Source organism: Triturus cristatus, chromosome 3_2 (assembly GCF_964204655.1).
Source record: "Triturus cristatus chromosome 3_2, aTriCri1.1, whole genome shotgun sequence".
NCBI lineage: Eukaryota > Metazoa > Chordata > Amphibia > Caudata > Salamandridae > Triturus > Triturus cristatus.
Window position 1 is genome coordinate 273,317,133 of NC_140584.1, and position 26,607 is coordinate 273,343,739.

A 26,607-nucleotide genomic window follows, 5' to 3' on the forward strand; every position below is an offset into this window, starting at 1 on the left:
TTATTAGAAGTTGTGAGGATTTGGGTGTATTATAAGAATACACAAAGCCTGGCTTTTATCCAGTCCGGCTGGTTAATAAACCTTAAGCTCAACCCTGGGTAGACGTGGCTTCGAGGAGCAAGGCTATACAAAGGAACTATGTGTAAAGCATTTAACAGCACTAAACAATGGAATACAAAAGTCACATAACAAGAAAGAGACTCAACAACAATTTATAACAATGGAGCACATGAGTATAAATTTTTAGAGTCCTTGATCAGCTAAATCCAATAGAGGGTTCTGGAGATGCACATTTTAGAAGAAATAAATACTTTCAAAACCACTCGCAAACAAGCATTAGTCAACAAAAACGGTGATTCTGACCCAGGTTGGGCAACTAAATCCGACAGGGTGGAGGTCTCGGAGTTTAGGAGGGTTACCTTGGACAGTTACCTAGCCAACAGAACCTTTTCCAGTTAGGTTCCAGCCTTTAGGAGACGAATGCCATAAATGACAATGGAGTGGTTCTGATGCTGGAGATTCAGGCAGGAAAAAATGATCAATGATGCTACTTGAGCTGTGCGGTTGACAGGCGCGAAGTGCAGTTGATCCCTCTATCCACTGGTGTGTTGCTGTGACTTTGACCATGACACCAGGGGTCCCATGACATCCTCTCTGCGACAGTAGAAGGCCAGCTGCAACGGGACTTCAAATCTTGTGACGCAGTGGTCACATCAAAAATCATTGGTGTGGGCTAGTGTCCCTCTTGGGTGACAAACCCACTCGCTGATAGCACTCCTGGGTCCAGAAGACATAGCTGCAACTTTTGGCAATCTCAGATTTGTCTCAAGGCGTGCCCAGCAACAGCCAGCAGTGATTCCTCAGGAGTGGCAACTGCTTTGCCGGTTTGGGCTTACTTAGCTTTGATGTCTCTGGTGCTGTTCCAGGAGGCCAGATGACTGGCCCTTGAAGTTACTGCTTCAATCTGGGGCTGGGGATCAACTTTTCCCCTGAGCCAGGAGCCACAGGCGCAGTCCATCGTCACTAGCAGCTTCAAATGCAGCAGGATACTCCTCTCTTGGTCCTCTCTCCAAATCCATAGCGTACTGAAGTTCAGGGTGCCAGTGGTGCTCATTATATCCCGGGAAATTGCCCCGTGGCGACAACATGGTCTCTAGCCAATAGGCTATTAGATTCCCCTCCTCTTTGGTGACAAAAGTTCCAGCAATGTGTGTCATTTGGCAATCCCAGAGTGCAATATTCATGCCACTCTCAAGATGTCGGAACTCTTTCTTGACAGTGAGGCGCTTGGTAGCCCACCCCAGAGGTGTGGCTACCTAAAGGCTACACGCCCATGGGAAAACTATATTGGGGACAGGTTTTCCCTCTATGGCCCTGTCTCCAACTTTTCTACAGGAACAAAAGGCAGCCTGCTCAGGTGTGTTGTCACAGGTGACCCTTTGAAGGCGGCTTCCCCTTTAAAGCTTGTCTTTTGGGCTACCACCACATGCAGCCAACCTGGGAGAGGAGGTCACACTTCACTCTGTGGCAACTGCCTTTGTTACTGAGCCTGGGATTTGTTCACACATGCCCTCGGGTGGACAGAAAGTTGTGTGTGTGCTAAAGCCTCTGTGAGGCCACTGAACTTGCTGGGGCACAGAGTGAAAACTTTCTAAAAGTTGCGTATTTTTAAAAGTTACATAAATCTCTATTTGGGCATCAATTCGGAGTTAAAGCCATGGTTATTTGATACCTTACAGTACCCAGTTAGGTGGTCCCATTCAGAAGGTAGCCAGGCTGGAGCGCTAGCCTGTAGCCCTATGTTAGCCAATGGGGCTACTAACTTTCCTCAGCAAAACAAGACTTTTAAGGGTTTTGCTGCTATACATATATAAACCTAAATGTCTATCTTAACAATATACAGCTCCATGCTAGAGGGCTCTATAGGCCTTCCTTAGGGATGACTTGCATATACTGTTATGGGAAGGGTGGTTTTGCAGTTGGTTTAAAGGCACAGTCAAACTAGCAGGGGACACACTGGCCCTCCAGTCTATAGTGACAGGCCAGTAGCCATTTATCATTTGTCACACTGGCATAAACAGTACTGTAGCCCTGGGTGGACACTGTCTTACATGCCCTTGGTACCCTGGGTACCATAAACTAAGTTATAGGTAAGCCATCCAATTGGGTATGGCCCATTCAACATACCTTTTGTAATGGGTCAGAACACTGGCACTGGGGTCTGGTTAGCAGGCCTCAGTGCACTCTCAGAGTTGAAACACCAGCCGCTAATGGTCCAAATGAACAAAAAGTGTGGGGAAACATTCAAAAAGGCCTGTTTCCTTACATAAGTATAAATAGTATTATTGATGAAGAACAACATTTTGACGCTCCCACATGTACCATTTACACTTTAGGCAAAAAGGTGAAGTTAATGGCAGATTGAGGATCCTCATATACCATTACTATATACTATTATAACCAAGGTGTATTTTGACAAGGTTTGGGGGATGTGGTTAATGAGTTGCAAGAGTCTAACATAATGGAAGTCTCCTAAGAGGGGAAGGAGATAGAATTTTAGGTTGTTGTGTCTTTTAAGAGAAGGCCAGTACAAATCAAAGTTTATATTTCTAAAAAAAGGTCTATGCGTCCTTGGTTGGAACAACCAGCGGGTATTGGGTATGACGCAAACCTATGTTAAGCAGGTTCTCTCCATAGGTTAAGCTGAACTGACTAAGTTAGTTGTAAAAGGTTTCCACAAGGTACATTCTCTGGTGTTATGCAAGTTGCAGGGTTTCTAACATTAAGAGGAGTTCCTAGCTCATGTTAAAAACAGCTACAGAGCATGGCAGAGGACATATTAGACAAAGGTACCCTAGAAGAAGTGGAATCAGCTGAGAGGGTGTCAGCCATAGTTTTGACCAAGAAAGGGGGTGGCGTTCTAAACTCAGGTGTTGACTGCATGATGATGAATAAGGATGTATGTCGTTACAACGCACACTTTTACAACGCATGCACTTACAACGCATTTTTTACAACGCAAAATCCATTACAACGCATTCCATTACATAGCATGACACTACAACGCATTTTTAAAAACTACCTTTACAACGCATTCCATTACAAGGCATACTACCTTTACAACGCATACCATTACAACGCATAATATTAAATTGCATTTAAGGTAAGTATTAGATAGTATAGGGGTAAAAATTACTTTTCTAACTCCAGGGGGTGCAACAGTAGGGTAAGTGTTGGATAGTATAGGGGTAAAAATTACTATTCTAACTCCAGGGGGTGCAACAGTAGGGTAAGTGTTGGATAGTATAGGGGTAAAAATTACTATTCTAGCTCCAGGGGGTGCAACAGTAGGGTAAGTGTTGGATAGTATAGGGGTAAAAATTACTATTCTAACTCCAGGGGGTGCCACAGTAGGGTAAGTGTTGGATAGTATAGGGGTAAAAATTGCTATTCTAACTCCAGGGGGTGCAACAGTAGGGTAAGTGTTGGATAGTATAGGGGTAAAAATTACTATTCTAACTCCAGGGGGTGCAACAGTAGGGAAAGTGTTGGATAGTATAGGGGTAAAAATTACTATTCTAACTCCAGGGGGTGCAACAGTAGGGTAAGTGTTGGATAGTATAGGGGTAAAAATTACTATTCTAACTCCAGGGGGTGCAACAGTAGGGTAAGTGTTGGATAGTATAGGGGTAAAAATTACTATTCTAACTCCAGGGGGTGCAACAGTAGGGTAAGTGTTGGATAGTATAGGGGTAAAAATTACTATTCTAACTCCAGGGGGTGCAACAGTAGGGTAAGTGTTGGATAGTATAGGGGTAAAAATTACTATTCTAACTCCAGGGGGTGCAACAGTAGGGTAAGTGTTGGATAGTGTAGTGTAATATTATGCGTTGTAATGGTATGCGTTGTAAAGGTAGTATGCGTTGTAATGGAATGCGTTGTAAAGGTAGTTTTTAAAAATGCGTTGTAGTGTCATGCTATGTAATGGAATGCGTTGTAATGGATTTTGCGTTGTAAAAAATGCGTTGTAAGTGTAGTGCGTTGTAAAAGTTGCGTTGTAAAGGTTGTTCCCCGATGAATAACAATTTAGTTGTTGAAACCCACCCTTTTCCAACATAAAAGAGATGATATCTATGATCGCTAGAGCTTCCCTATTGTCAACATTAGACTGGAAATCAGGTTGAACATGCGTCTCAGTCCAGAATCTTTACTATATTTTATTAGACCTTTTAGCTTGTATTGTTTTAAAAGAATTTCCATTGGGTTGGCATCTGCCGCATCTGTTTTTCCGAGAGCCATGGGTTATATTTTTAAAGATATGGATATTTTCAAAGATATGGATTAGTTTCAAGATCTTCCAGGAGGACATACTGATTTAACCACAAAATGAAGATTACCTATGCTTGATGCAGAAGGTTTGGTCCCATATGGCAAAAAACTGTTATGTTCAGAAAAGAAGTAGAGCATTTTGTATATTCTGTCCGAAACAATATTGTTCCTAAACCTAAATTGGTTACTGCTATTAAAAAAAGTATCCATATCCAAAAACAAAACTTTTATAGTTTAGCAAACTGTGTGAATTTTATAGCAAATTTGAAGTGAACATTGCCAACAAGATGTAAACCCCTAAGAGGATAATTCAGGAATGGTTAAAAAGTTGTATAGGGACAGCATCAAAATGAAGCTTTTCATTCTATCAAAAATTACATTGCTAATGCCCCCAACCTCAAACCATTCAAACAAGGCACACCATATACTATCACTGTAGACTCCAGTGTGGATGGGTTGGTGACAGTTATATCACAGCCTGATAAGAATAGGAATGGAATGTGGCTTTGGCTTCTCGTATTTTAGATTTCAGGAGAATGTAGATATGGCCGGACTGAGAATGCAATCCAGCCCTGGCAAATAATTCTGAAAGGCCCGGAGGGTGGGGGGCGCTGCAGGTGGGTGGGAAAAACTGATGCTGCTTTTGTTATAGGGGGCCGATATAGCAGCACTGCTGCAAACCCGGCCCCTAGTAACAAAAATGCCCCCCACCACTCCAAAAATGCCCCCACCCGTCCAAAGCCTCCCCACCCTTCCGGCCCACCAGAAAAGTGCCCAATGCCTGCCGCGACCAGTCCGGCCCTTAATGTAGATATAGGGTCATTGAGAGAGAACTCTTGTTGTTTTTATGGGCTACAAGTCATTTTAGACATTTGGGGCTGCAAGTTTGTCACCTGAACTAACCATTAACCTTTCATGGGAATACTGTGCTTAGGTAGGTAGTCTTGTGCCATGGAAAGAATAGCTCTTCTGAGTTCCAAGCTGCAAGAGTACAATGTGGAATTATAATTTGCCCCTGGCTAGAAAACTGTAACTACAGACTGATTATTTCACCTACCTACTATAATCAACAATGATAATAATGTAGTCTGTCAAGAAGAAGATAAAATTGATGTGATGTCTGTTGTACAGCAAGTTGTTGAAGTTTCTGAATAAGGTCTGACAGAAAAAAAGGAGTTGGCTCTCAAACACAACAAGATTAAAATGGTACCCAGAAACATACTAGAAAGTTGAACCTCAAGGAAGGTGTTGCTAAGTTCAATTAAAGGTTATGGCTAGGTTGCCAATATACTAATGAAAAATGTAATATATGTTCCTCCCACGGCAGTGCAGAAGAAAATTTCGAGACATGCTTCCTAAATCGTATAGGCATGTCAGCAATAAAACATCAGACTGGACATACCTTTGGTAGCCCTCCATGGAACTTGAAGCTGACAAATGAGTGCGATCTTGTGATGCATGGATTCTGGCAACAACTGTAAAATAGGATCATTGCCTATGCACCTGCAGAATGGCCATCCTATATATGGCAGAAACTAGTTCTGGACATTGTTGCACCTTTAATATATTACCTTCAAAAATGCGATTTGCATTAGCATCGATAGACTAACATTCCAAATGGCCTGAAGTCAAATTTGCTAAACATTTAAATACCAAAACTCTAACTGACTTTTGTTAGATGTATGCAGCAGGAAAGGTTTCCATGAGCCGTTGGACACAGACAATGGTATTCAATTCTGTTCTGAAGAAATTAAACGTTCAAGAGAGATTAAATATTAGATGGATAACTACAACAATATGTGATCCCCAATGTATTGGGCAAGTAGAGCATTAAAACAACTAGAAGCCAGGCACAGTATATATTCTTATGATAAAAAAGCATACAAAGAGCATCTGGATCTTGGTAAGACACACAACTGTGTGTTTGTGCCCCAGAAAGGAGTCAAAGGAACAATAACAGGAGTAAGGCCCGTTAGCACAGGTGAGACCAGGCGCAATATGCAAACAACAATGTCTCAACTGGAAGTCATTAAAACAGGACAGTAAAAACAGTGATATCAATCACAATGGGGAGAGGGAATAAAGGAAGGGAGACCACAACGAGAATGGTAGGGTGAAAAGGTTAATATTTGTAGGTAGTTAAGCAGCACTACAGTGCAAATTAATATACAATGACCATAATACGCAAAGTGAGCACTGGGCGTGCTAGTGATGGTGAGCGGCGCAGTGACACAGGGGTGAAGGGAGCAGCATGAACGGCGATAATGAGTAAAAGAAACGTGGTCAAAAGTACAAAACAATTATATACAGTGTTGGTATTCAGGGTTCAAGACAAATAAATTGACAAACAACAACGCCAAAGTTCTAGGCTTTGTAGTCGACTCCTGCAAATCATCACGCAGTTGGACCCACTCCATTGGCACAGACATAGACCCCAGACACCATGCTGTATGCACTACATGCCAGGTTGCTTTTACCCGGACGCTTGATTCTTTCTTTGTCCAGCTTAGCACTACCTCCGAACTAATGACCATTGTCCTGATGAGGACCTGAAATCATTCAGGTTGAAACGCCGTCGACTACCCAGCCTAGAACTTTGGCGCTGTTGTAGTCAATTTATTTGCCTTGATCCCTGAATACCAACACTGTATATAATTTTTTTGTACTTTTGACCCCAATTCTTTACTCATTATCGCCGTTCACGCTGCTCTCTTCACCCCTGTGTCACTGTGACGCTCACCATCACGCCCAGTTCTCACTTTGTGTGTTATGGTCATTGTATATTAATTGCACTGTAGTGCTGCTTAACTACCTACAAATAATAACTTTTTCACCCTACCATTCTCGTTGTGGTCTCCCTTCCTTTGTTCCCTGTCCCCATTGTGATAGATATCACTGCTTGTACTGTCCAGAAAGGAGTCAGTCACTGTTTGGATTTGTTTCTTAGACAAATGAAAACTCAAATAGCATCTGGGGCTACATGTACAAAAATTTAGGAATTGTGATTTTATAGGAAATTACAATTCCTAATGTAAGAACTCTTACAAATATTAGATAGTGATTCCTAATGGTTCGCAAATAGACCTACCTCATGAATAATGATGAGGTAGGTAACAGTTTGCCACCCATTAGGAATGATAGCCATTTCAGGGATGGTGGCCTGCTGGGGTCAGCACACCACCATGTCTTGATTGCTTTAAAGCAATATTTCTGTTTTTTTAAATACAGCCCAATTTCCTTAAAGAATAACAGGAAGCATTTAAAAAGAAACAAAATTAAACTTTGAAGTTTCGTTTTACAAGAGCAGGCAGTGGTTCATGGGGCCACTGCCTGCTCTAAAAAAATATTTTTTTCCATTCTCAAAGGGGAAGGAGTCCAACTGGGACCCCTTCACAATTACGAATGGGTTACCACCTCCTTTAAGGAGATGGTAAAGTATTAATGTTTTGCGACCGGAATTCAGTCCCAAAACATTAATACATCCCACTTAGATTTAGTGTTTGGCAGGGATGCCCAAACATGCCCCTTTCAAATACTGAATCACAAACACAAACTGCGATTCAGTAACGTTACCAAATCACAATTTGTGCTTTGAACATATATAAAAGCATTTTTGCGGTTGGAAACTACATGATTGGGCTGTTTCTGACCACAAAAATGGTAAAATGTTTTGTACATATGGCCATTAGTTCCTTGCTGGGGCATAGATATATACCTTGGAGAGAGAAGTGCTGGGAGATACATGAACTGTCTGAACCTGTATCAGGATGTTGAGATTCAAAGGGGGGGGGGGGCTAGGGCTTTCGTCCGCCCGCCACCCTAGCAGTGCTGGGCCCGACCGCCAGCGGTGAGGCTGTCCCGCACCACTGATTAGGATGCGACCACCACCCTGGCGATCGCATTCTGTATATTTAACATTGCGGAGGGTGCTGCTATAAGCAGCACCCGCCGCAATTCTAAAATGGCATGTTGTACTTTGCCATGCACAACGTGGCAGGCACCGTGTGGTACCTGCTACTTTGTGCATGGCAATGTAGGTGGGTATCATAGGTACCCCCAAGTGCAGCCCCCCACTCCCCCGGGGGCTCGCAACAGGCCCACAAAGCAATTTCTGCTGGCTTTTCCATGGCGGCATAGCTGCCATGGAAAGTCCTTGACCACAATGCATCCTAATATGGATGGCGGTGCCTGCTAGGCACTGCCACCATTTTAGGCACCCTGCACCGCCCGCCAGACAATCAGAACGATTGCTGGTGGCGGATGGTCTTTGCGTCCACTGCGGACGCAGTCAAGTTCCCACCGCCATCCTAATCTGGCAGTGGGAAAATTCTGTTTGCTGGCGGAAGGACCGCAACAGCCTGCCCTGCGAGGCAGTCCTTCCGCCATCCTAATCACCCGCTTAGCGCAGAGGTAGAGGTGGTGGGAGGGAGGGTGGAAGGAGCCGGGATGCTCCTCTCACCATCTCTCTCATCAACAGAAAACACTGGCAAGGCTTGGGAGGAGCTGAGGGCAGGAGTAGCTGCCCTTAGCACCTCCCATAGCTCCGCACACCAGCGGGGTTGTTGCAAAGACCTGGGAAGTGCCAGGGAATCCCTTCCAGGCACATCCAGTGTTTTCCTGTCATCACTGGTGACATTAGACTCATATTACTGAGGTAGCCTGGAAGGGAGCACCAGGTTACCTCGTTTCGAATATGTTAGTGCACAGAAGAGAATGGGCGCTGACAAATTCCTTTCCCCCACTCTCAGGACAAAGAGAAGCTTGTTCCCTTTTGGGGGAGATCAATTTAAAAAAAGAAACGAAAACGTGTGCTACTCCAGGGACAGCTATGTAAAACATGCATCACATACAACACTTTTTTAGGATGTGTACATACACGTCATTATGGCATTGAAGGGGTGGGTTAAAAACCTGTTTTAACATTGCAACGCCATAGTTATCTGTCCCTGATGGAGTGCACTGAGCATTTCCCCAGTTAATGCTTCGTGGATCTTGAGGCCCAAAGGTGGGCTGTGAGACGACCACACAATTTGGAACGATTTCAAAGTGCAACTCTTCCCAGGTTTCAGGTAAAGCCAGCCTCAGGCTGCCACTGTACAAATAAACAGATGTGGGGTCTGGAAATTGACTTTTCTTTTCCTCCTCGTTTGTGTCTAATGAGGTCAGAGGTTGCAAGATGACGCATGCATCTTGGTAGTGAGCTTAGAGAAAAATAGAGGGTCAAAGGATAATTTCTTCCTTTCTTTTTGCAGCAGTTAGTCATAATCACAAATTATTCAACATGCAAATAATAGTAGGGCTCGTTGTATTTGAGCAAAATCACAAAAGAATAACAGGCACTAGTTTAAGGCATTTCTTTACAGAATGAATGCTAGAATAGTTCTGACTCATATTGAAGGACAAAACAGTTGCCAGGTCCAACTCTAGTGCTGTCACTGGGAGCAAGACAACCAAAATGTGCTTTCACCTTCAAATGTAACCTGTTGCATTTGAAGATGAAAGTTTCTAAATGTGCGATGTTCCGCAGCATGGCAACCAATGCATACATTGTCTGTGAGTAAGGTACGTACGCTAGCATTTTAATTAGAATTGTCTCTGTGTTTAATCAAGCTTTTGGACCAAAAAAGACCCGGGTTGTCTCTCACATACAGCTAAAAAGGTCAAGGCGACAAATAGCTCAGAACAGTGTTTCATTTCTCTAGAGAAGTCAGAGAATGGGCCCAGAGTGTTTTTGAGAGCACACTGCAGGACTGCGAAAGATTGGGTTGCCAAATACCAAAGATGACTTGTTTTGATTTCACCTTATATCCCTTTCTTCCACCAACCTGCACTTCCTCACTCTTTACCTGAGACTTTCCTGGGGGCATATTATCAAACCAGGCGAAAACATTTTCGCCGCTTTAGGGCCGAAAACTGCAGCTAAAACGGCGATAATGGGCTTGATAATATGCTCTGTGGAATTCCAATTGAAGCCCATGTTAGATGTCCTTCACATCTAACATGGGCTTCAATTGGAATTCCATAGAGCATATTATCAAGCCTATGATCGCCATTTTAGCGGCAGTTTTCTGCCGCTAAAGCGGCGATAATTTTATCGCCTGGCTTGATAATATGCCCCCTGGTGTGGTGGCTCAAGTGAGAACTCTTCCTAATGCTCCAACTCATCTGCCTCCCTTCTGCTTTTGACACCAAGCGGAGGGGGCTTGTGTTGACATGGATAAAGAATGTGCATCTTCCTGCTCACAGCACAATTGTGCAGGTGCAATGCAGAAGGGGGTGAAGAAAGAGAACTGGATTAGGAGGAGCACGAAATGAGAACCAATCAACACTAGGTTAGTAGCTGAGGGAGGGAAGAATGGCTGGAAGCAATAACTGCACTAGTCTTTCCATCCCTAGTTGTTGTGTCTGTGGCTGTGTGCCCTTGGCTATCTCTATTTCGGATAAATATTTCAAGCCTCTTGGTATCTGGGCATTCAAGTGTGTAGGCGGTGGTGTGTTTTGTGCAAGATGTGCCTTCAGACTGGACCCTCCTGTAGGTGCAATAGAAGTCTGTGTTTGCAGCCCTCTAATAAAACGGTGTAGAGGGTTCCCTGCCTTGGGTGTAGACAGCCCAACCTAACTCAGGCTCACCCAGCTAGGCGCTTCATTTGACCATCTTCAAATGGTTTCTGCTGCTGCAAGTCATGTTTTGATTATAAATGTTTTGCAGAGTGTTTATATTTTTTACAATGAACAATAGCAGTCCAGTCTTAAACTAAGCATTTACATCTCAAACATCTGTAGGCTTGAAAAAACGTAGATATACAAAAATAGCAAAGATGAATTGAAAAAAAGAAAGAACTGAGACAAACAGGCTAAATATCATAACACTCCCTCCCCCATCTCCTGAGTACTTCTCCGGCTATTATAAATGCATTCCAAGTTCACTTGCCTCTAAAGAAGCAGGTGGATTTTTAATGGCAATAGGGAATATCAAGTTCCATCTGTCAAGTAGCCCTTTCTCTGCCAAGAAAGCTTTCCAGTCCTATGCATTTTATGATGTTTTCGACAGCAAGGCTAAATCCATAAATAAATGGATCTGCTCAATCAGTCACTCAAATGATTCTGAAACATCATGACTACTTCACTCTCAGAGAGGCACCTCCCAGAGTAACTCAAACATGGTCAACTATCCTTCCTGCTGAACAAACATGATTACAATTTGGAAAACTACAACACGTGAGACCAGTATTACAATCACAGTTCTTAGGAAAAATGGTTGAAAACACGACCAGCGTACCATTGCAGGATCACATTTCCAACCACTGTCTTCCTAGTAGCTACCAACATGGTTTGCACTCCAAATTGCACCAGAGCATCAGCGAACATGTGACAGCGGGAGGCCTCAGATATGCTTAATCATGAGATACTGAACCACATTCTCCAGATGTGTAGGTGTTTAGGCATGCATTGAGTTGTTTCTCCTACTAGAAGGGAAGATTCCAATTCCTACAGATTGAGTCTTGCAGATAACATACATTTGTGTTCAGTACAGAGTACTGTAGGGTTCAGACGTAACAGGAAAATCTTCAATTCTATAGCAGTCACTGGGATGGTTTGGCACCCATGTCTAATGGTATGACAATCCACAAACCATCAGCCAGTTGTATTCAAAAGTTTTCTCTCTGGACCACATCAAGAAGCAGTAAACATTCCTCAAGAACCTTGAAAAATGGATTGCATCATTTTCCCTTAAACTGAACAGAAGCTTGACTAAATTGATCCCACAACACTCAAGTTTCTTATCCTTATCATTCAGAGATGACTCAGAGGTGACTCTCGAAACCACACTTCTTTAAGCTTGCATTGCCAAAACTCACAGTTGCACCGGCTCAGGTGATGAATACTAACCAATGAAGATTTGGATCAAGTATTTCAACCTTTGTTTTTTTCTGAAAAGGCCCTTAACAGCGCCTTTTTAGCAGGCTTACACAAAGCTACGCTATCCTGTCTGTCTAAGGGATCTATTACGGTGCTGCTTGACTCGTCACTTGCACGAGAAAAAACTAGAATGAGACCTCCTTCTAATCAACTTGCATTGGCTGTACAAGAGAGTAAGAATTAATTTCAAGGTCCTCCTTAACACTTACAAAGAGATCATACTAAATTAACCTGTTTTCTTTGTGTAAATTTAACATTTTTGGGCTAGGGGTCTCTGTAAGAAGGAAATGACTCCTCTTCCTCTCAGAAATCCCCAAAACACATACATCAAAGTCTTCAACAGTATTGTTCTTATGCTTCTTCTAGACTTTGTAGCATCATAGATCTGTACATCATGCGGTAGTTTGACAAAACCTTTGGCCAGAAGTATGAGGAAGAAACCATCTCCAAGGATGGGTTTATTGTTCTGTAAGAATAGGGGCTTTGAAGGAGGTATTGGGAATAATTTTCTATTTATTTGAGACCCTCAGTGTGTCTTACATATTCCATGCTTTTAGGTATTCAACCTTTGCCAATTTTACATCATCATTCTAATCCTACCCTACACGATGGTGGTTTTAAAAACTATATCCAGTGAAGAGAAAAAGTCATTTTGTTTACCCAGTTCTGCCTCACTACATTCTCTAACTGCAGGCATTCCAAAATATTTCTTTGTTTGATGATGTCTGCTTGAGTTTTTAGACTAATTTGACATCATTCACCAGATAGCCCCTTTAATTTTTTTATTGTGCCCGTTGGCCAGTGGCTGACGGTCGCACTACCTCTCCAGTGTGGGTATCCACCACTGTCCGACACTGGGGAGGCACATAAAGGCCCCTTTAGTGCAAAACACTAGAGAGATTCCTTTTTTTGTTTTCTTAACTCAGGTGTTTGGGAAGAGCTTCCTGAGCAGCTTGAGTCTTTTTTTTCTTAGTGTAATGATAATCAGCGCTCAGGCAGTGATGACAGCATTAGACTAAAGTGAAAGTAAAGCGAGCCCATCGGCTTATATCTCAGCCCCGAGCACTGATTGGGGTGCTGATTGGGGTGCTGATAGAGGTACTGATTGGGGTGGAAGAGCTCATTAGGAGTACCCAAGCAATGGCTCCCATTGACCTTGGTTTGATCCGGTCCTGCCACAGACATTAGGCCCAGAAACACAAGCGGAGCAATGTTTTTATTGGCACAAGTGGGGTAATGCTGGGTGGTAGCAATTTTGTGGATTCCTGCAGATTCCAGAAGTTTCCATCCCAGATATGTAAGGGAAATTGGTGATTTCATGCAAAGTTTGAGTTTTGCATGTCTTTGCGGGTAAAACAAATCCTCATATGATCCACACAAAGCACACCACCCTGAACTACCCTAGTTGTCTAGGTTTCAAAAATGTGCAGGCTTGCTAGGTTTCCCAAGGTGCTTCTTGAGTAAGGGCTCAAAATCCACATCTACCCACTTTGCAAAAAACAGGTCAGCCTTTGATGGGAAAATGTGATGTATCAAGGTTGTATTGTGGGACGTTTCCTGCCGCGGGCACTGGGCCCACCCATACAAGCGAGGTACCATTTTTATCAGAAGACATAGGGAAATGCTTGGTGGAAGGTAGTGTGTGGCTCTCCACAGATTCCAGAACTTTCCATCACAGAAATGTGATGAAAATGTGTTTTTTAATCAAATTTGGCGGTTTATAAAGGATTCTGGGTAAAACAACTTGATGAGAACCACAAAAGTCCCCCACCCTGGATTTCCCCATGTTTCTAGTTTCTAAAAATGTATAGATTTCTCTAGTTGACCCCCGAGTTGGGGCCAAAATCCACACCAACCCTCTTTGCAATAAACAAGTAAGTTTTGAGTGGAAATATTTGATGTACCCATGTTGTTTTTTGGGGCTGTTTACTGGTGTGGGCACTAGGCCTACCCACACAAGTGAGTTGCCATATTTATCAGAAGACTAAGGGGAATGCTATGTGGAAGAATGTATGTGGCTCCCATCAGATTCCAGAACTTTCCATCACAGAAATATGAAGAAACTTTGTTTTTTTGTCAAAGTTTTAAATTTGCAAGGGATTTTGGGTAAAACAACCTGGTGAGAGCCACACAATTTACCCAACCCTGGATTCTCCCAGGTGTCTAGTTTTTAAAAATGTGCATGTTTGCTTGGTTTCCCTAGGTTCCCCCTGAGTTAGTGCCCAAATTCCACAGCTACCCATTTTGCATAAAACGAGGCAGTTTTGAGTGGAAAAATGTAATGTATCCATGTTGCTTTTTGGGCCGTTTTCTGCAGCGGGCACTAGGCCCACCCACACAAGTGAGGTACCATTTGTATCAGAAAACCTAAGAGATTTCTGGATGGAAGGAAGTTTATGAGACCCCACAAATTCCAGGACTTGTCAAAATAGAAATGTGAGAAAAATGTGTTTTTTGTCAAAGTTTGAGGTTTGCAAGGGATTCTGGTTAAAACAACCTGGTGAGAAACACACACGTCACCACATCCTGGATTTCGTTAGGTGTTTAGTTTTCAGAAATGTACAGGTTTGCTAGGTTTCCCTATTTGCCGGCTGAGCTAGGACCCCCGTTGCAAAAAAAAACTTTTCAATTTTCAGTGGAAAAATGTGATGCATCCATGTGGTGTTTTGGACCATTTCCTGCTGCAGGCATTATGGCTGCCTGCACAAGTGAGGTACCATTTTTATCAGAAGACATGCAGGAGCATAGAAAAGTAGGATATTTGTTGTTACCAATTGTATTTCACTTAATTTTTGTGATTCAAATGTGAGCCAGTGTGTAAGAAAAAAGACATTTTGAAAAATAGCCTTTAAATCACTGACACTCATTTTACGCCCCACGGGCAGCTTGTGTCCCACCAGGCCATTTCATGTGGCCCTCCTGGTTACCAGTTGCACTTGGCTTGTAGATTAATGTGCACCACTGTTCACCCTGGGGCCACATTTGCATCGGAGCTGCAGCGACATAGGTGACTGTCATATGAGCATGCATAATGTAGTTAGTGTTGTGCAAGCTCGCTGCCACTAGCCACTCTCTCAGTGGTTTCCGTTCAGTGGGGATGCAGTAAACTACCTTTAAAAGTCAGCTTCTGGGCTGCGTGCATCTTAATTTCTACATCGCAGAGGCTCCTCATCTTATCTGGCCCAGCCGTGCTTCGTCCAAGGCAGCTTTACTTTCTTTTACAAATGCAATCAGAGAAATCTGCAGGCAAGAAGGCAAGGGGGGCCTAGAATCCTGTTTTGAAGGGTCCTGTGTTTGTTCTAGATTTTAAAAGTTATGTTTTGTATTGCTTTAAGTGTACCGTTTATACTCAAGTGCCAAAGCACCTGGGTTTCTTTCTCACAATTTCCTCTACAGCCAGTTCAACTTGTTTGATGAGCAGGGTTGTTCCTGGTTATATACCAGGCTGCAATGACTATAGAAAAAGCCTATATCTATTAAAAGACGGTGCCACTTAAATTTAATAAAGTGAAAACGTTACAGTCGCAGCAATACAAAAACACACATTGTACAGTTGAAAACACAAGACTTCTTGCACAAGTTATCTGGGCATTCTTTCAGTTCAAACTTATCTCATCCTCCTTATATGCTCACAAACACCTCCTCCCTTATAGTGTTGTCATATTTCTTAGAATAACTGGGGATGCGATGTGGCCAAATGGGCAGAACTGCCTACTTTGGAACAGCAGAACTGGCTTGTCTTCGAGTTGCAGGGTCAGCTCAACATCCTGTGAATCTGGGCAACTCACTTATTTTCCTCACATCTCTGCATTAACATGAATTGGCACACAAATTAAGCATCTTTGTAGATGCTCTGATTGATCACATGGTGCACAGTTCTTCATATTTTAATAATTTTCCTGCTCTGACTTTCATAGCACTAACAAAATGTGCCAGGTATTCAAATCAATAGTAGTAGCAATTGTTATCCCTGTGAGAAATTTGGCTTAATTTTGTGGAAACTTTCCACTTTTTTCCACCTGTAAAGTTAAGTAAACAAAAGGAAATTGTTTCTGCTCCATAGATCAAGCTTCAGTGAACTGACTACCTGCTTGTCAAATGGCATCCATTACATCTGACACTAATGCAGAAATAAAGTTCACCCCCTTAGTCATTTGTCACACATGCATTCTTAAACTGCAACTGCGCTCTAACATGTTTTGAAAATTAACAAAGCCTATCCACCTGGGATCACTGGACCTTCTATCAATGTGATGGGTGATTTGTACTTCAAAATGCACTATTCTCCATTAATTAATTTGGAAATATTATCGAGGACGACCTGAACACCCACACATATAATTGTATTTCAAGCATATTCACATATTCCTTTCTTACTAAAGGCTGCATTTTATTGTCCCTTTAAAAAAAGATTCTTGAAAGAAGCATGAACTCATAATTTATATTTTGTATACTCCGAAGCCAGTCTTACTTTTTTATTGTATTTTTCTCTTTTGGCAAATGACCCCACCACTCTCAGCCCGATCACCAGTGCGGACCTTGGTCATTCTGCAGACTGTACTTTTGGCCCCCCAGCAATTGTTTGTGGATACCCATGCTTTAAATCATATGCTAGTACAGGTACCCATAAATTCAGAGATGTACAAATAACCACTGCTCCTAAACCCCATATCTTGTGCCCATTTCAGAAATACATAGGTTTCTTTGATACCCATTTCTCACTCTACATATTTACCCATATGAATTGGCCTAGCCATGGTACACAATTAAGAACCAATGTACGATGAAGCTCATTTGTTAGGTCTGGGTACCTTGGGTTCTTGGAGAACCTACAAACCCTTTATATCCCTGCAACCAGCAGGGTCTAGGGGACATAACGGCGTATGACTTTTGTAAATCAGCCATAGTGGCAAAACCTTACAGATGAAAACATTGTCACTAATGGCCATTTTTTCCTACTCATTTTCAGTATTTCTTTATTTCAACAGTCAGGGCCATATTTATGGCCAAATCACGAAGTGCAGCGTAGCAAGTCATATACTGCGTTGCACTGCATGACAGGGAAAGGGCAGGAAAGTGCTATATTTAAGACAGTATGGTACATCCCTGACCTTTCCCTTGCGATGACGAATTTTTGGCAGCCTAGCTCCAATGCAGGCACCCTTGCACTGTGGAAATGTGGATTTTTCTGATCAGTTATGTCCCCTATCTTGGACCCCAACGGTTCTATATGCATGTTACAAGTACATGTATGTTCCCTCCAGTTCCAGTTTCTAAGACGCAAATATATGTGTGTCTACCGTCGACATGTTCTCTGTCAGATCCGCCATCAATGGGCTGGATATTCGATTCCTAAGTATAAAAGACCACCGACTTTATATGGCTAAGTTACTCCATTTTTACAGTTCAGGCAAGTAGGCCCGATTCTGTCCTCAAAGCCTTTCCCTGCTCTCTGCCTCTGACAGCTTCAGCTTGAGCTTGCATCTGTGACCATGAACTTTGTCTCATTCTCTGCGCGGCTCACGAAGCCTGACATCAGCCTATTCTCTGCCAAGAGCTGTATTTCACCTTCGAATTATCTGCTTCCCCCTCAGCCGATGCATTCCTGCCTAGTAGTTTAAGTAAACATTCTTCCAGTTACCAAGCAAAAGGCCCGGCTTCTCTGTCTTCATGCAAGTAATTCATAGCCCTGTTACCATGGAAAGTTTCTGCCCCTTGCATCTCATATAGACACTTAGACGCTTGTACACGCACACAGTCAGTATAGACTAGATTCTGTCCGAGAGTCCTTCCCTTGTGGATAACACAGTTCTTTAAACATAGGATATTAGATATGATTTGGGATTAGGTTGACCCCCCAGACTTCTCGTCTCCACATGTAGAGCTAAATGTCAAGTCCCCTTCACCTCTAATTGCACGTCTATCACACGTCATGCTGCTGCGCGCGCATCTATGCCAAGTATTATCTTATAGATCCACCTATGTCTGATAATCCTGACCAATCATGTTTCTCTTATTCCTTATTACGCCTAGTTTCGATTACATACCTGTCATGTCACTCTTCTTATCAAATGTTACGCCTTCTACATTCATTTCATTGTAATATACTTATTATAAAAATGCATGTCTGTCAATAAAGTATTGTACTTCACTTCCTGAACCCTCGTGGTGACGGAACCTGAAGGCCGCGACTCGAGTCGGCCATTTTGAATGGAATAAAGCCCATTTAGAAAACCTCTTATACCACGGATTCTGCCTCTTGTTATTTTGAGCTATTTTACTTTATTTTAAGATTCCGTATGAAATTCAGTCCGGTAAAGAAGATATTATTTACCACATAATGGCGCCCGAACAGGGACACTTTCTCATCTCACGCGCCGGCGGTGCGTTGCAGGCCCGGTCTCCTGCCACAGCTGGACGGACCATAAACGCGTACCAGCAGGATTTCCTGTAAGCTCCCTCCGGTCAAGCGGGGGCGACTGAGGCTGCGATCAACCCAGACGAGGCGGTGAGAAGTGCGAAGTATCCCGACCAGAGCCTAGCTGAGAGAGCAAGATCCGAGGTATACAGAGGCCCACCAGGTCTTTCGAAATCCCGATGTCCAGAGGGTCCGCTGTCCGCAGTTATCGAGTCCTGTCCATTCTCTGAGGCCTTCCGTTTCAAGGAGCTACTCGGTGAGTACCATCGCCGGGGAGGCGTGTTGACGCGCACATAGGTTGTGCCGGTCAAGACGGATTTTGGGTACACAAATCCGGTCTGCACTGTTTAGCAGTGTATATGTACTGTTTAGCAGTATATCAAGTATTCCGAAGTATTCAGTTATTGTCAAGAATTCAGCGTGGTGATTAGTTAGGCAGGCTGTCATCATTGTCGATCATTGTTACAATGTTTAATGTTCAATGTTTAAAGTGTTCAAAATATTGTAGTATGAATGACTGTTCATTGTTCACTGTTCATTTATTGTGTTTTTCGTATTAAGAAAATTCAAGAGTAAGTATCAGATCAGTTGTAAATATGCCGCTCTTCTCGAAGTTAAGACAGATTACTACCAGAAAAGGGGTGCTTGAAGAAGCAGTTCCTATTCCTCCTAGGGACACTCCAGGGCATTTTATGTACCATAAACATGGCTTAGATGCCATATTGTTTCTTGATCTATGGGTAGATTATACCAAGGGATTGCCGGAAAGTCAAAGGTGGCCCGTAGCGGGAACCTGGGATGCAGAATGCATCATGAAAGTGGAGGAAGAGTTATGGAAAAGAAAGGTCAGACAGTCACAGAAAGACGCTGTTGAGTTATGGCGTAAAGAATCTCATAGACGAACAGAAAAAGCACGTAGACAAGAAGAGAGGAGTAAAGAAAGTTCAAATAAAGTTCAAGAAAATCTATTAATTAAGGAAGGTATCCGAGTGAAATCAGAACAAGTGAATAGACAAAGAAATGCTCTTATGAATGGTATGTATCCCCTTCTCGCCGAAGGACTACCTAAAGCTGTTACAGAAATACCAAAAGACTTGCCACCCCCATTATTTCCAATTAAGGTACATCCAAAGGGGCTTCCCAGAACCGCAGAAGATGTTTTTCTTTCCTCATATCTAGATGACGCAGCTCCCGAGTATGCTAACGCCACACCACATAGACCGTCTGGCGGAGGGGTTCAACGTCAGGATCAGGTATCTGTCCCCGTGCAACAGCAAGTCCCAACACAAGCTTCGGCAAGCACATCTGTTTCCGCATCTGTCTCCGCAGTCGACTCTACAGGGGTATCGACACCCATAGTTGCTGTGTCACGTTCAACGAACCCATTTCACACCCGACGCCCCAGATGGGGCCACGGGAGGGGCTAGCAATACCTTCACACCACCTAGAATAAATAAACTTGTCTTTCAAGAGTCAGCACATTCACGTACACCTAAATTCGTAAGTGAACGTACGCTTAAGGAACTTCTTGTAAATTGTAGATATGACCCGGTGGTTGGTAAAGAGGACGAAATGGTCCTGACATCATTACGTATTAGGCGAGCCGCAGAGTATTTAGCGAGGTTACCAGGGATGACTACACATCTGGATAACATATATCATTTTGTTCAAACAGGACGAGATCCAGGATGTATTAACAGAGCTATGGAATTCCAGAAAGTAGAGATACAGGGGGAACTGTTACGTTTCCTCATAAACTGTGTAATCAGAAATCAAGATCGTTCGGGGGTAGACCCAAATGCAATGCTTATTCTTACAAGATGGAGTCAGAATATATCAGAAGGGAGACACGATAAGCAAAATTGTATAATAGCCATGTGCCGAAAAATACGTAAAGAAATAGAGCGTATTCATGAAGAAAGATTGGGAACAGACGAGTTTGAGCAGGATGAAGTGTCCGAATCAGGGAATTCCGCAAGACAGTCAGAGACCATAGCCTATGTAGGCAGAGGAAGATCCTGTGAAAATACTAGATGTTTTTCTGATCCCATACACTCTGTATGTCCAAATAATAGCAGAACGTATCCGACGCCTGTAATAAATCTGAAATCTCCTGAACATTCGTTTCAAGCCGCAGATAAGATACTACGAGAACGAAGGGGTTACCACCTCCTCGATTCCATGGATGAGCAAGAATTAGCCAGATCAGCCGTTCACTGGATTGACAGTCCTGAAAAATACGGTGATGAGACCGTAGCACACACGTTTTTTAATCTCAGTACAGATGAACAACGTTTAGCTGGAATCTATATGATTCAGCAACTCCTCATATTATATAAGAGCCAACATGCTGACCCCGGTCCTTTACCTGATATATTAACGGAACTACTCACGAACAGATGGAGAGGCTCTAGTAACAAGCTAATTAAAGAGATATTAGTGTCACGTAAACAGTATGTCCTTTTTGTAAATCCAGATTCTCTCTCCCTGCCCCGCAGAGAAAGAGCACCGTACTATATGGATAGACAAAATCCTTTACGAGAAGTGCACCCAATAAAAGGCGAAGACAATGAGTTTCACCGTGTATTTGTTTACACACCCATATCAAAAATGGAATTATTAGAAATGAAGAAAGTAGTACCTAGTCACGACAAGGACCCAGCGGGTTTCCACCGAGAAATTAAAGACATGTTACTGATGGGAGAGTACACCTTTCCTGATATTATGACGATATTAAAGGTGCTTTTGCCCGCTGGCATTTATGAAAAACTGAAAGAAAAAGAGTGGGAAGTAGGAGACCAAAAGATAGACTGGACAGCATTAGCAGAGGAAGAAAGGGGCCGAACTGCAGGTTCGGGGCTCGGGGATAAAGTTAAACTGTTACCAGGTTTACTAGTACAGGTACTGCCACGTTTATTAACTACAAAAAAGGAAGATTGGGGTGCAATCACAGCCTGCAAACAAAAGCAAGATGAAGACACAAGCGATTATTATGCTCGATTTGAAAAATGTTTTGGTATAAATAGTGGTATAAAAGCAAGTAGTGACTCATATCCACATTTATTTGTGACAAAATTGGTGGAAAATGCATTGCCTCCAGTGAAGAATAGAATATTGAAATTCGAGAGTACCTGGCAAAGTAACACTCCGTCGCAAATGCTACAAATGTTACAGTATCATCACAATAGAATTAGGGATGAACAAGAACATGAGCATAGACGCATGAAGGATACAAAAATGAAAATGCTAGTTTCTCAGACAGTACCAGCAGATGGTCACAAAAAGGGTGTGACACATTCTGGTGATTCTGCAGTTCCTGTAAAAGGAACCTGCAATTACTGTAAACAACTAGGCCATTATGTACATGATTGTCCAGTCCTGAAACGTAATATAGCTACAGGTATTGCAAAAGAGAGACCACGATTAGTTAGACAAGATCAGAATGAACAAGGAGCTATGCAGCATGGACAGTCCATGCCAGTTCAGCAACAGGCAATGCCAGCCTCACAGCAACCCATACAGTTTGTGCCAGCTGCACCACCGTTGCCTGCTACTGCCACACAAACAACGACACGACAAATGTATCAGACTGCACAGTATGAATACCCTGAATATCAGCATTACGCATGAACCAGCCTAGAGAGGGAAGTTGACTTACCGCTCATCGAGATTCCTGTAGATCAAGAAGGACCTTATGTACATAGTGAATTATTAGGTCAAAATAGAAAATTCTTACTCGATACAGGGGCAAGTCGAACAACAATAAAACGTAGTGAAGTTCCAGGGGCACCCCTCTCAGGCTCTCAAAATGTTTCCCTTGGTTTTTCAGGAAAACCTATTGTTAATGAAGTATCACAGCCTCTACCACTTACGATAGGACCTTTGACACGAACTACAGATTTATTGCTTACTAAGTCATGCCCAGAAAATCTGTTAGGAATTAAAACTCTGAAAGCACTAGGAGCCATAATATGTTGCTCTCCGGAAGGAGTAAGGTTGTTTTTACGTGATTTTAAAGGTCACTATGTGTCTAGAGACATGGATCCCCGATTACAGACTTTACCAGTACATCTATGGGCACAAGGCCCTACGGATGTTGGCTGCATGAACATTACACCCTATCGAGTTACATTGAAAGCAGGAGTGGTACTACCACGAATGCGACAATACAAGTTACCGCATGATGCTGTAGTGGCTTTGCTGAAAATCATTGATGAGCTGATTGCCCAGGGAGTAGTTATAGAAACAGACTCCAATATATGTAATTCACCGATAATTCCGATTCTTAAACGAACTGACCCTACTGCCCCACCAGTATACCGATTGGTCATTGATTTGCGTGAACTAAACAAATGCATTGTACCACAATTCCCTGTGGTCCCTGATATATCATCATTGTTGACAGCAATTGATTCCGAAGCAACATTCTTTACTGTAATCGATCTCAAGAATGCCTTCTTTAGCGTCCCAATAGATCCGGAAAGCCAATACTTGTTCGGATTCAGTTTAAATGGGCGCAGCTTTAAATTCTCACGCGCTCCCCAAGGATTCACAGAAAGCCCCAGCATCTACAGCCAAGCACTGAAACGAGAACTTGACAGTATGCACATGCCAGTCAATACTGCACTGCTTCAATATGTCGATGATCTGCTGATCACCGCAAGAAGCGAGTCAGAATGTGAAAAGGCTTCTCTGACAGTTTTACATTTTCTAGCCGACAAGGGGCACAAGGTGTCTCCTTCTAAGCTGCAATTCTGTGTCCAGCGAGTTATTTATCTTGGTCACTCGCTGTCCAAGGAGGGAAGGCAGCTTACACCAGATCGCATCCAGTTAATTGCTAACATGTCAATACCCCAGACACAAAAGGAGGTGCGGGCTTTCATAGGCCTCACTTCATATTGTAGGCAGTGGATCCCTCAGTACGCATTTCTAGCAAAACCACTCATTCAGTTAACCACACAGGAGGCAGCCACATCGACTGTTCTCCCTTGGACTCAGGAACATACACAAGCTTTTGAAAGCCTAAAGGAAGCTTTATGTCAAGCACCTGTTTTAGCAACGCCATGTTATAGCAAACATTTTACACTCTTTGTTACAGAACGCGAAGGTACTGCCTTGTCAGTACTCACTCAGGATCAAGCAGGATCACGCAAGCCATGTGCTTATTTTTCCAGTACATTAGATCCCGTAGCTCAGGCTTTGCCTGCATGCCTGAAATCAGTGGCAGCGACAGCCTTAGCTATCAGACAAAGCGATGCCATAGTATTAGGACACCCATTGACAGTACAAGTACCACATGCAGTAGAGGTTCTTGTGAACCGAACACAAACACAACACTTGACCATAGCAAGACTTACCGGTTATGAACTGACATTGTTTCAACCACACATAGAGATCCGACGGTGTAATACATTGAATCCTGCTACACTATTACCTGTAATTGGAACAGACCCACTAGCTCATGATTGTGTTGAAATCATTGAAATAAAGACGAAACCTAGACAAGACTTGACAGACGTTCCATTGTTAGATCCAGACCTGACGTTGTATGTAGACGGATCATGCATGAGAGCAAGTACAGGAGACTTAGTGGCCGCGTATGCAGTCACAACAGACACTGAAGTTATTGAGACAAATTGTATAGATACTTTGTCAGCCCAAGCAGCAGAACTTATTGCTCTAACACAAGCCTGTATTCAAGCCACAAATAAGAAAGTTAATGTATACACTGACTCACGTTATGCATTCGGAGTTGTACACGACTTCGGCGTGCTGTGGCGAGAGAGAGGTTATTTAACCTCCCATGGTGCCCACATTCAGCACGGACCCCTCATTCATGCTTTGTTAGACGCAATACATCTACCCACTGCTATATCGATTATGAAATGTAAAGCACACACGAAGGTTACTGATACCATTTCTCAAGGCAATGATTTAGCTGACAAAACAGCTAAACAGACTGCTCAGAATCGCACATTAGACATGACAAAGCCAATAGTTCAGACACCAACACAGTGTATGACAATTAAGGATCCCGCACTTGACGTAATTGACATACAGACACATGCCACAGCAGAAGAAATAAAGAAGTGGACTGAACTAGGAGGGATCCAGACAGATCAAGGATGGATGACGAAGGAGAAATCTGTATGGTTTCTCCCTGATTCCATGGTTCAAGCCATTATAGCTACAGTTCACAGTCCAGCACATTTAGGAGAGAAGGCTATGCTAGACAGCATTCAGCACATTTGGTTCAATAAACATTTACGAGCAGCAGCTAAACAAAAAGTTCGTACCTGTATGATATGTTGTCAGTTTAATCCAGGAAAGAGTGTTCCCGTAGAGCAGGGTGGATTTCAGCCTCCTGACCATCCTTTTGAAGTCCTCCAGATGGATTATATTCAGATGGAACGTTGTCGAGGATTCAAATATGTTCTCGTAGTTGTCTGCGCTCTCTCCCGTTGGACAGAGGCGTATCCCGTATCAGATTACACTGCCCCGACTACTGCCAAACAGCTAGTTAGAGAATTCTTCCCACGGTACGGTTTACCACGTGTTGTATATTCAGATAACGGTCAGCCTTTCTCATCCGAATTAATGAAACATGTCTCACTCTTGTTGGGATATCAGTGGAAATTCCACTGTGTCCGACACCCCGAGGCAGCAGGTCTCGTGGAACGACATAATCAACTTTTAAAAATCAGATTGTCTAAAATATGTCAGGAAAAGGGTGTGGACTGGATAGTAGCCTTACCAGTTGCGCTATTTTACATGAGGATGGTAGCACACTCTCGAACAGGGCTATCGCCTTATGAGGTGATCTTTGGTAGGCCACCGAATATGTGGGGGACGCCTATACCCCGTAAAATAACTGATGTTGACTGTAATATGCTGACAGATTACCTGGCTTCCTTGATGTCTGCACTACAATCTTGTCGTTCACAGGTAGTCGCAGCTTTTCCTGACAACACCGAGGTGAAACCTCATGACATAATTCCCGGCGATTATGTTCTCGTCAGGAATTTTGATCGGAAAACCCAACTGGAGCCAAGGTGGAGGCTTCCTAAGTTGGTCCTGCTGACGACCAGAACAGCTGTGAAGATCGAAGGGAGGAAAGGCTGGGTGCATTCCAGCCATATAAAAAAATTTCATGGACTTCCTCCTGACACAAACAGTACTCCCCGTGTGTCTTCCCCCATTGACTCAAAGCTACCTTTGGCTGAGGCCAGTAGCACCGAACGCTATAAACAGAAACTCAGGTCCAGATCTAAACTGTCGGACGATTTGATTGTTTAAGTCCTCTCCAAGGTGAAGCGGTTGAATCTGTCCCGACATGTATCCCTTAGGTCTGAATCATGTAGAGTCCAGAATCATAATGAAACGACATGCTTATTGTAAATCACTGCGTAGCCACTGTATTGTGACTTTATTAATTTTGTTTGTCTTGAGTTTTTTAATAGTTACTGCAAGTATATTGTTGCATATGTATTATCCTGTTTCTAAACGTGCTTTCAATATAACTGGAGAACATTCTTTTAGAGACCTACCGCCACATGAGTTGTCCTATAGACTTGCGCTGCGCAATAACACATTCATTAGTATGTTACATCATTCCCATCAGACTAGTAATGCCACCAATTGTTGGGTGTGTGGCCGACTTCCTCCCTATCAGAATAACAAAGGAGTTCTGCCTTTCTTTCCACATCCGTTTACACACAATGGCTCCTGTGGAGCATGGTTTAGTTTATTAAATACCATAGACCCAGACACAGCAGTTTATCAACAACATTGGATAGGGGGAAATCTGAATCTAGTTTTATTAAAAGTCTGTCACCCTAATAAGGAGGGTCACCCCAGTAGAACAGGAACTGATTTAGAAAATGAAGTGTATAAATTAGGTAATTTTACGCCTAATCTTATGATTTTGAATGTCAAAACCG